Source organism: Suncus etruscus, chromosome 8 (genome assembly GCF_024139225.1).
Source record: "Suncus etruscus isolate mSunEtr1 chromosome 8, mSunEtr1.pri.cur, whole genome shotgun sequence".
Taxonomy (NCBI): domain Eukaryota; kingdom Metazoa; phylum Chordata; class Mammalia; order Eulipotyphla; family Soricidae; genus Suncus; species Suncus etruscus.
In genome coordinates this window covers 117,417,094-117,429,636 of record NC_064855.1, presented here as the reverse complement: position 1 = coordinate 117,429,636, position 12,543 = coordinate 117,417,094, and the positions used below count along the sequence as shown (strand labels likewise).

At 37.0% G+C, this 12,543-nt stretch overlaps 1 protein-coding gene across 1 annotated transcript in view; it reads left to right on the top strand.

Annotated features, from left to right (window-relative positions):
- FGF14 (fibroblast growth factor 14) overlaps positions 1-12,543 on the top strand; it is a 583,803-nt gene that overhangs the window by 57,968 nt on the left and 513,292 nt on the right. The window lies entirely within an intron of this gene.

The window sequence follows — 12,543 nt, the reverse complement described above, 5'->3', positions numbered from 1 at the left end:
TGCATGCCTCCTGGATTTAAGGGGAAAAGGAACCTTTCTCAAGATGGCCTAGCTTCAGAGATAAACCCACTTAGTAGGGACAGGGGAGGGCAAGGTAAGCACTAAAGAGAGTAAATAATTTTATTTATTTATTTATTATTTATTTATGTTTTTGTTTTGAGGCTACATTTGGCAATGCTCAAAACTTACTTTTGGCTCTGCACTCAGGAATCATTTCTGGCAGTGCTCAAGGGATCCTATGGGAGGCTGAGGATCAAACCCAGATGGGCCTCCTACAAGGCAAGTGCCTTACTTGCTGTACTACCTCTTTGGCCTGAATAATTAAATTTATTTTATTTTTTTAGGGAAGATGAATGTGCCCTAGAAGAGCAGATGGGAGAGCATGTAGTTATGATAAGAATTTGAGGCAAGTTCCAAGAGGGGAGTTGTATGAGCACTGATCTCTTTTGGAGTATCGATATTTATGCAGACAGGAGTTCTGAGTCAACCTCTCCCTAAGGCTGCTCTTGACTCAGTGCCTACAGTTCAGAATGATTAGTGCATCCAACTGTTTCATTTCAAATTTCTGCATTCATGTTTTTGGGATGGTGTCTCTTACTCTTCACTCTCACTTTCATTTTTGAGATAAAAGTCAATCATTTTGGGGCAGGAGTAACAGTATAACAGGTAAGGCACTTTCCTTGCACACAGTTGACCTAGGTTCCATCTCCTGCATCCCGTATGGTTCTCTGAGCACTTCTAGGAGTGAATTCTCAGTAAAGAACCAAGAGTAATCCTTGAGTCCTGCCAGGTATGACACTAAATCAACTTCTGCTGGAAAAAAAGAAAAGACTGTTTCTTGTCTTGTCCTACTCAGTTTCTCTCATGTTGATTCCATGAGAGTTGCTAATGCCAGGAAACCACCACCAATGACAGTTCTGTACCTCTGGGTCTGGAACTCTGCACTTGGCTTTCTCCTTTCAGCGCTGTTTCCTGGGCAGGAAAATGTGTGTGTGTGTGTGTGTGTGTGTGTGTGTGTGTGTGTGTGTGTGTGTGTGAAAGAATGAGGCTTGCTTGCTTGTTCTCCAAGGCTGCCATCTATTTTACCAGCTTTCCATCCCCCTTGTCAAACCTGATCATTCCTTAGGTGCCAGTTTGCACCCACCCCACCCACCTCACCATTTCTGAGTACCTGTGACCTCATGTCATGCCATCATGCCTTTTACTATTGGAACACCTACCTATGTGTTTTCTTCTGGACAAAATTCAATTATCTGTGTGTAATTATATGGTGAACAACCTCACTTGCTTATGAGTATTTTAGGGTGGGGTCTGTTTCCCCAGTAAATGCGAGTCCCTCATGTTAATAATAAGGTTAGGGCTTAGAAAGACCTTCATATGGGGTGACAGGGGTCTTGAACTTGTCTATTTGCTGAAATAATATGGAAAAGAAATTGAGCCATACTTTATTGCTGTCCCATTTTGACAGTTTGTGTCTCCCTGTTTCCATTCAGTCATCTCTATTCAGTTCCTTTTTTCATAAAGTGCCATGTCTAGATCACATGCTATCATGACTACCCATTATACATGTTCTTTGAACACTGTGTTCTGGGTGTCAGCACAAAGGATGTAGACATGTTGTTTCTTTTTCTCCAAGCAATGTCCCTCTGGCTCAAGGATTTTGTCACCTGCATCACACCAAGATGAAAATTCCCATCTTCAATGCCTCAACAATTTGGTGGTATATTTAATGATGAATAATTATACGTTGACTGTAGAAAACACTTGAATGCTCAGATGAAAAGAACCATGTCAAATCACCAAAAAAATGCCATGACTCAAAAACAGCGTTAGAATTTTATAACCCAAAAGGTTTTTACCATGAACTATGTTGAAATTAGTACTATAGTTAAGTGCTATGAATGCCTATGTTCATTATATATCTGAACACTATATTATGATATTCCTTCCTTTCAGTAACACAGTTGCATTTTGGCATGGAAAGCAACATGCTTAGGGTTAAATATTCAGGATTGCAATGCACATGCCCATGTGCTTTGCATCTCTCTACTTAGTAGCTATAAGATTCTCAGATAAAGTACTTATCCTTTCTAGTTTTAATTCTATAGTGCTGTAAAGTTATATAGTCATAGAGCATATTTATATTAGATAAATAGTTTTCTTGGTTGTTTTGATTTTGGGTTGTACCTGGCAGTGTTCAGGGGTTACTCATCTCTTTAGGCTCAGGAATTATTCCTAGAAGTGCTGGAGTCCTTATGAGATGTTGTGGCCATGTGCAAGGTAAAAACCCTGCCCAATGTACTATCTCTCTGGCTCTTACTAGTTTTAATAGCTTAAAAGGGTTCCACTTTATGGCTATGCCAATTTCTAGCATTTTAAACTAGGTCCTCTTCATATTTTTATTTTTGAAACTGGACTTTATATATTTTTGTGTGTTAAATTTTATCTTATTGATTTTAACTCAATGCCTTTAGAATTTGGAATAATTTGAATTTGGAAGTAAAATAATTTGGATATGTATGTCATGCACACATTCAATAATCATACATTTAATAAAGTTTAAAATGTATTGAATAGAGTTAAATATAGTATAGAAGAAGAGCACTTCATTTTCACTTCTGTTACCAGTACAGTACCCCCATTATATATTCTAGAGTTGCTAGAAAGTAACATGTGGAAATGAGTTATAGTTATTGACTATTGAATCTGTCCAATTAATTGCTTTGCTCCTGATTAATTTTCTTCTCTAATAGGAAGAGCAAGAAAAAAATTTTGTTGAATGTCTCATTTGCATCTTGCAACATTCTTCTTCATTGCCTTCTCTTTTGGGGAGGTGAGAGCATATCAGACTATACAACTAAGATTCAGGTCTTACCCTGGAATTACTTCTGGCAGGCCTCAGGCAATCATATGTGGTGCCTGGAATTGAGCCAGTAAGAGCTTTCTAATAACAATTAAGATTAGTCTGATAAATTTTTAGCTTCTTGAAATTGTGATAGTTTTCATTATACAGCAGCTAGGATCATGTGATTTAAAATTTGAATATCACTAGAAATGGGAAATCTATATCTAAGTTCTATCATTATACAAATGAGTCAATCTGGTTTTAGATCTTTACTTTTTAAAAATAGGCAGAAATGGCATGTTTTGGAGGAAGAAATAAGAAAAATGATGGAAAGTAGGATGGGAAGGATTTGTACTTGATATTTCCCCCCTTGGAATAAAAACAGATCTAAAATAATTAAATAAAGGAAATGTTAATGTAGTCCCATGCTACGTAAAGTCATTATCACATTATGTAGATATCAATATGTTTAAGAGATGCCCTCATTTATTATAAAATGTAATTGTTTACCTGGGTGAGTCACTTTCAGCCTGAAATGACTACTATAAAAATAACATGTTACTTCACCTACAGCGACATAGAAAATATTAGGACTTCCCTTGGCCAAAGCCCTCATAATACTCAGTTTATCAGTATGGCTGGTAGGAGAGCTCTCAAAGGAGACAGAAAAAGACAAGTCACTTTCCTCAGCACTCAGAACTCAGCAAGTTCATTGTGGCGTTAGGATCACAAATGATCTTAATTTATGGTAAACAAGGTCACAGTAAAATGATCCTCACCTTGAATTCAGTACAATGCCATTTTATTCTAAATGAGAAAGTGAGGCTCAAAGAGTTGGTTCAAGAAGAATGTCTAGCATTCAATACCATCTGTTTCTGTAGCCAGACTTAGCACAGCTGCTCACTATGCTGGTTCATGCTTTGGTATCTCCGAGCACACAGGTTCATCTGAATAAAGTGTCCTTCACACCTTTCTTTATCTGGAAAATTCTAACATCCATCTTAGACTCTAAGTGCTCTCGCCTTCCCGCAATCACCTTTGAACTTCACATAAGTAGAGGCTGCTCATTTGGCATTGGGGAAGCAATTTTATTTTTAATCTGCCTCTTTGCTTTGATACATTCTTGGACAGTCAGTCTACTGTGTAGTGAATGTTTAAACACTGCCAATGTGGGTCCAACTGATGGTTTTTTGTAACAAGTATGATGGAAGAGTAAATCTAAAATCCATCAGTAAAAACTCAGGCTATATTCTATTTTGAAAGAAATTCAGGTCGCTTTTTAAAAATATAATTTAAAAGTGACTTATTGTATTAAGCATTGCTTGTGTTGTTAGACATTGAATTAGTGTTTCACTCACGTGGGCGAACATGAGTGCTTTTTATCCAGAAGTAACATCTTACAGACTAATGGGTTTAGTGGCAATTTTAAAGGCTGCTATTAGAATTCAGATTCCTTAACATATTGGAGAAATATGTAGCAGAAATCGTAAACTTTTGGTATCATCTGTCTTTTTAGATAGTTTCTACCCGACATCCAAGTGATTTGATTGGTCTAGTTTTTAATAAGAATACGGGAATTTTAAGATACTTTGCTTGGGACAGTTTATTATTCACGAGTCATATTTTATAAATATTAAATTGTATTCTTTTTCAAGAGCAAGTAAGGAAAAAGTAAGAGGGTTCCATTTGCCAACTTAATAATTTTTACTCGTAACTAAGAATGGAACAGATCTTGCAGCAAATTATGTAATCAACTTAAAAAGCACTTCATATTTTTTTCTGTGACAGAGTCTAAAGAAATACAAGGCAGTGAATATGGTTATTAGAATTATTTTCCCTTCAAAAGCTTAACCACATTCTATTCAGGACTATAGTCAGAAAAAGAATGGGCTAGAATGATCAAAATAGCCCTTCAAGGATTAGATCTTTTCGTCAGTCTTGAGTGGCTTTTCTTTTCTCAGCGAAGGAAATCTAACAGGATATTAAAAACCATATTAACCTTCAAATATGTTTCGATTCTGCTGTGCTTCTCAGGCAGCAATACGAGACCGGGAGAGCTATGTTTAGGACAAGGTCGGACCCCTGGCATTTGTAGAAAGAGGTCACTTAAATTTAGTTTGGAAGCTGGCACTCTGCAAATCTTACTGTCTCTGACTTCACAATCCTCTGATCCATTCTCCATGCAGTGGCCACGGTCATTTTCATAAAGGCAAGAACGATGATGTGATTCACATGTGGTGAGTTTGCTATTGCCACATTCTAGCTGCCACATTTATCTCAATACACTAGGCTCTCCCCAAGCTGGTTTTGCAGTAAGTGCTGCTGAAATCCGTGTCTGGACTCTCAGGAACATCCAGAACATGGAACTATCTGTTATTCTGTAGGTTCCTTTCTTATGCCTGGAATGCATATTCTCTTATGGATGTCCCAGGAGAACTGACCACTTCCGACTTGCAGACAGGACTGACCTCCACACCATTGTCCTTTCCAGTTACTCCTTTTTTGGGGGGCGGGGGGAGTAGGCCACACCTAGTAGAGCCCAGGGGTTACTCCTGGCTCTGTGCTCAGAAATTGCTCCTGGATCAGGGGACCATATGGGACGCAGAGGGATCGAACCATGGTCTGTCCTACATCAGCCACATTCAAGGCAAACGCCCTACCGCTGTGCCATTGCTCCACGCCCCCTACCCCTGGTTACTCTTAATATTGGGCGCAGGCAGCTACTCAATTTGTTTGCTCTTATTTTCTGTTTGGCACTTTGTGGAACACATTTATGAATGTTTCACTGACACCTGGGCAGTACTGAATGTGCTACTCTGAGAATACTGTCCTCGGATTTTTGGATTGTGACTTACTTCAAAGTCTGGGGTGTTTTCCTGAGCTTATATTTTTGCATTTTGCAATTATTGCATTATTGATTTGATCTTAAATGTATTTGAAAACCAGTGGAGATAAGTAACTTGACCTGTGATTTCCACTTTCATTCATATACTCATAGTTCTACAGAAGAAAGGTAACTTAGGCTAAGTCTGGGAAATTAATAAATTTGATGTCCTCAGCCCCCACGAACAGGTATTTTCCAACAAAGTATACCTGTTGACTCATTGTACGCTGCAAAGGTGATTTCGAATGATTTAGGATTTTGTGGAGAGCAAATGTTGAAAAATTATTACTATTTTTTAATAGCTCCCTTTCTATTTACAATGATTCATTGTTAGGGTTGTTTTGTTCCCTAAGCTGTTGCAAATTTTTTTTAAAGTCATAGATTAGCACGTGAGATATTACATATAGTTTTAGACTTAGTCATTGCCTACAGGCTTATATTATATATTTTAAAAATATAACACCATGAGTTTCAAAGTTGCTCATAATACAATTGTTTCAGGCATATAATATTCAAACATCAATCCCACCACCAGTATGACCCTCCCAAGTTTTCCTTCCACTTTCTAAGCTTTCTCCCTTAGCACGCACATAACTATTTCAGTTCATATTGCTTGCTACAACAGAATGACAGGTGAAATGATCTGAAAATAGATCATTATTTTTTAAATGGTGATCAATTTGTGATGATTGATTGTTAAATCTCACAATATTGTATCTAAAACCATTGCCTGAGGATTTGTTGAACTTTGAAAGGCTAGTTGAGCCTTTTGTGTTACTGTTTTCACTTCTTGTGCTTGGTGAGATTTTATACAACTCTCGTATCTAATTTTCTGTGCACCTACTGAGTTGTAAGTACTATGGAGTTTGGAGGAGGTATCGTGTAGCTGCTTATGGGGCTTAAATATCTACACTCTATTCCATGAAGACCCATCTTTTGCTCAGAAATTGATCTACCTGCAATAGGTTGGATTCTTGGTGATTTGGTAGTTTATTAAAGTAACAATAAGGTAAGTCCTGGATTAGATACAACCAAGGGAGAGGCTAGGTAGAATCATAAAATACTGATTTACTTTTTTTAGTCTACTTTTATTTTATTTTATTTTATTTTATTTTATTTTATTTTATTTTATTTTATTTGGGGGGGCACACCCAGCAGTGCTCAGAGCTTATTCCTGGTTCTGCATTTAGGGATTACTTCTGGCTGGTTTTTGGGGCTCATATGGATTGCCAAGGATCAAATCTAGGTTGACCTTGAGGAAGGTAAACACCAACCCCACTAAACTATTACTCTGGCTTTGTGCCTGCTTTTACTGTAATGATGAGGAAGCTTCTATTGAGAATCTTAAGTAACTTACCAAGACTTTTTTGGCATGAAGTCAGAGTGATAGTACAGTGGGTAAGGTGCATTCCTTGCATGCACCTGACCTGGGTTGGATCTCTGGCAACCTAGATGGTCTCCTGACTTTACCAGGAGTGATCCCTGAATATAGACCCAGGAGTCAGCCCTAAGCAGCGTTGGTTGGGGCTAGAAAAATGAGAATTGTGTTTGTTTGTTTGTTTTAGGGCTACAACAATGATTCTTCTGGCTCTGCACTCAGGAATTACTTCTGACAGTGCTTGGGGGATTATATGGGATACCAGGGATCTAAACCGGGTCAGCCATGTGCAAGGAAAACCTTATCCACTATATTATCACTCTGCCTTCCTCACCCACACAAAAGAATTCTTGGCAAACCTAGAAAAGTATTGTGCCTTGTACAAAGTATTTCCAAAGTGACACATGTGCTTTTTGTGTTGGGAAACCATTTTGGGGGAACTGTCATGAAACACCAAACTGAGACCTGAGAATTACTGTATAGATTCTTTTAAAATGTTTAAAAATAAATGTTAGGTTTTGTATTTTACATTGCTGTTAATGTTTGTTTCTCATACACATATTTCCAACATCCCTACCTTTCCTAAGGATCCCAGAAACTCTCCCTCTTACTTGCCACCCCCAAATAAATTGTGTAGATATTTTCTCTTATTAAGTTGTTTATGGACCATAGTTGCTCCCATGCTGGTAACTTTAAGTCACACATATATAAGAGAGAGCATTCTGTATCTACTCCTTTTTCTTCTGCCGTCCATCAAATTTCACCCTTGTAGAGTACACAATGGACAATGGACGGAGAGATTGAAGCACAAGCTTCCATGAATTTATGGCTTTATAAAAGTGACTGTACAATTTTAGATGATGAATAAGAAGGAATAGTGGGAGTGATATCTTCTGCTCATAGCAAAATCTTTGATCAGGCAGGCGTTTGAGGATTCCCAATCTTGGACTTCATTTACAAGCAGACTTCTCTATGACTTCCCTGTGGTTTCTAAGACTCCATGTGGAGTTGGATCATCTTTGAGTGTTAATATGGAACTGTGGAATCGTCAGTCACAGAGGAAATAGAGAAAAAGAAACCTTGGAGACAACAGGAAATCGTCCCGGGGTCCTTTCACAACCTATCTTACCAGTCTCTTTCCTATCCTTAGCTAACTTTTTTCTTCAATAGATCAACTTTGTTGCTGGGTAGCTTAATTGTCTTGTAAATTTAAGTATAAACAAACAAAGAAACAAAGAAGGATCAATAACTTTGGGTCAATTTCCTGACTTTTATCTGGAGTAAAATGACATAAAAAGTTCTCGGAAAAGGCCCTGTCTTGAGAAACTTAATGTTTTACAAGTAGAAAGATTTCAAATAATACCTTTGTCATCTTTCTTGCTTAGAGCTCATAGAGGGAGAGAAGAAAATATCTTCAATTATATATCAGGAACTCATGAACAGAAGTAATGAATTATCTGGACCATCTCCTTTAGTCACATATAAAAATAAATTCCTTCTTCATCAGGTTACGTATCCTTCTTTTTCTATATTATATTTCATCCTGCTTTGGTACCCAGTTTCCTAATTATCTCCCATACCTATCCCTTCCCAAGACCTCTTTTCTGCTAGACCATCTCAGCTTCTTAGCAGTAGGGCAGTTTCTGGTCTGTGCTATTTCTCCTACTTACATAATTGACTTCTCCTTGACATAAACTCTCCAAGGATAACTGTCTCTATATTTAAAGTTTGAACAGTAGTACTCCCAGATAGATGGTTTTAAATATTTGATATTATCTAGACTTCATTGATAAGTGATATTTCTAATGCCAATGATTTTTTTTTTTCGGCTACATCTGCCAGCTCTCAGGAGTTGCTCCTGGCTCTACACTCAGAGATCATGCCTAACAAGCTTAGGGGATCATACGGGATGCTGAACGAGAGTATCAAATCTGGTTGGCTGCATGCAAGGCAAATGCCCGCTGTGCTATCGTTCTGGCTCACATAATGCCAATAAATTTTTTTTTTTTGTTTTTTTTTTTGGGCCACACCCGTTTGATGCTCAGGGGTTACTCCTGGCTAAGCACTCAGAAATTGCCCCTGGCTTGGGGGGACCATAAGGGACGCTGGGGAATCGAACCGTGTTCCTTCCTTGGCTAGTGCTTCAAGACAGACACCTTACCTCTAGGGCCATCTCGCCGGCCCCAATTTTTTAATGGATAATTCTCACAAACAACTTATTTTTCATGAAATTTGAGGAAACTTTATAGCAAAAGTCTTTACTCTCTTTATTTTCTTGGACAGTTGGCTTCAAAATATCCATTCTATGAAGTCTATTGTTGACTATTCCTTACTCCTGTTTCTACTTCACACTACTTGGTTTTCTTTACTTTCTTTCATTTTTTTTTTGAAAAATAAATATCTTTATTTAAGCACCATAATTACAAGTATGTTTGTAGTTGGGTTTAGTTATATATATATATAAAAAAACACCACCCCCCCTTCACCAGTGCAAAGTTCCCATCACTACTTGGTTTTCTGACCATAGCTCTAAGAGGAATTATAATAGCAGTATTTTACCCTTGAAAGTTAGCACCTAATTCTTTGTTGGCACATAGTAGATAATTAAAAGATTATCTATTGACCAAACTATTACAGCTGTAGAGGGAAATCTTAATCTTTCCTGTATACCTGATTGCTATTTATTAAGGCTTCTGACTGGCCACGAGAGAACATTATGGCACTTTACTTCTTCCTTCTTGCAGTAACTTTAACTATGAGGTGAAGAAGCTCTTTGTATCTTTATTACTGCCTTCTTGATACAAATCTATATTGATTTTAAACTTTTTGGTTGTTATTGTGGTTGGTTACTTCAATGCCTCTTCCTTTACAGATAGGCTAAAGTCATCCTAGCAATGAGTTTTTGTTTCAGAATCAAGAAAACTAGTGACTAAAGGATGGAGGAAGGCACAGAGAGAATCTGTAAACTAAAATATAGTTTGGGATATATAGCAAGAACCTTGTACAAGTTGCTAACACTTTTCTTTGCAATGTTTTTTTGTGTATGTCTCATGGGGTGAGGATGGGAGAGCAGAGGATTGATAATTAGTCCAGTGGTAATTAGAGAATTCCAGAATATAAATATTACTCTCTTAATTTCTCTCAGAGAAAAATAATTTCTGATGTGTAATGCAATTGTGCTCAATTCCAAAGTACATGATTTTTTGGGAGGCATTTACTGGAATGGCTAAATAATAGGTAGAGTCAATTTGATGATTAACACAAGAGGAAATAAATCTAGTCATGGCCCATTGGACATAATTTTAAATGAATCGAACTAGCTACATTTTTGTCAGCGTGCTACAAAACTGAAGGCACTGTTTTGTTTTGTCAAAGAAAACAAAGGATTCAAGTGCCTTTGAAATTCTATTATTGCTTTATCTAAACCTTTCCTTAAACTCCTATCTTATTCATTGTGCCATAACATCAATATTTCCTCTATTTATTTCTACAAACTTGTAAAAGTAGAAAATACTGTGATGGCTACTCAGTATACTTTTCCACGATGTTTCTTTCTTATCTCCTAATCTTTCCTTCTTCCTTCCTACTCTCTAGTTGTAGCAAAATTGTCTTATACATTATGTTCTATACTATAGGCTTCAGGAGTATAACATTCTAGTTTGATATTTGTTTTCTTTTTTTATTTTATTTTTTGTGGTTTTTGGGTCACACCCGGCAGTGCTCAGGGGTTATTCCTGGCTCCAGGATCAGAAATTGCTCCTGTCAGGCACAGGGGACCATATGGGATGCCGGGATTCGAGCCTATGAGCTCCTGCATGAAAGGCAAACGCCTTACCTCCATGCTATCTCTCCGGCCCCCTAGTTTGACATTTGTATACATTCTCATTATCTCCACCAAAATTCTTTTTTTTTTTGATTTTTTTCTTTTTTTTTTTAATTTATTTAAACACCTTAATTACATACATGATTGTGTTTGGGTTTCAGTCATGTAAAGAACACCACCCATCACCAGTGCAACATTCCATCACCAATGTCCAAGTCTCCCTTCGCCCCCACCCGACCGAAATGTTAGTTTCCACCTACATTAAACCTGGTTTACCCATCTGCTCCCCTCTGTGGTAGTGGTATTAATCTCTACAGCTCTGGCTATTACCATTAATTTGTGTATGGTTTTTAGTTTTGTTTGCTGTTTTATTTTTTTATTTCCTTTCTTTTATCATTCTCTTCCCTTTTCTACCCTTGAATTTTAATTTCATGTACTTTCAAATATCCCTGTTTACTATGAGCTGTGCAGTTCATGCTATGATTTCAGACATTTTAAAACCTTTTATTATGAGACCTCTGATCTTAGATCATCCTTCATTTGGTGAATCCCCGAGTAGAGTAAATTGCAGAGGATTGCTTATATGTATAAAAATGCATTTATTCTGCCTCCTACTGTAGAAATGACGATTTTAAAATCAGTGTTAGCGTATCTAATGCAAATTGTTTTTTTTTCTTAGAATTTTGAAGTGGGACTCTGCTGCAGTCTTCTCACGTCTAATGTGTATGTTGAGAATTTGATGCCATTTTTCCCCATTTCTTTGTATGTAACCTTCCCTCTCACACTAACTGTTTATGAATATGGTGCGCATGTTGATTTTACTAAACGTTTTTAGGAATTTTAAAATGCAATGGCTCAGTTCTGGGAAATGTACCTGAATTATTTCTTTTTGAAAATTTCTCTATAGATAATTTGGTAATTTCTATTGAAAGTTCTATTAGATTTTGTGTCAGATAGATTTTTTTATAATTGATTTTTTGTTTTGTTGTTGTTTATTTGGTCTTATTTATCTACTTTTCCCCTACTTGCTTTTATCGTCTAATCCTATTATTGAATAGATTTTTTTTGTTTTCATGTTTGAAAGTGAAAGAACTCCTTTTTTATGAGTCATTTTTATCACATCTTGTTTTTAAATTATAGATACAGAAGCTTATATTTATATCAGTCAACAGTTCTTTGAAATGTTTTTCTTTTGGTTTTGGGGTTATACCTGGTGGTGCTCAGGGGTTACTCCAGGCTCTGTGCTCAGGGGTCATTCCTGGTGGTGCCTGGGGTGCCAGGGTGAGATGGTAAGGATCTTACCGAGATCAGCCATGTTCAAGGCAAACATTTTATGCATTGTGTTATCACACCGACCCACCAAAATTTTTATTTTTGTTCCTTTATCTATTTTTATTATTTTTCAAGTATAGGCTTTTCTAAAACATTTGATAATTCTTGTTTTTTTCCTGGTTATGTTCATGTATAAATCCTGATGAAAACATTTGTGTTTTCGGAAAATCAATTTATTCGTTAGTTAACTTTTATTGTGATGAGCTAGACCAGTTTCTGTTGGGGATTCCCCCAAGAGATCATGTTCACAATGTCCTCTTTATCTCTCAAGTGGAATTCAG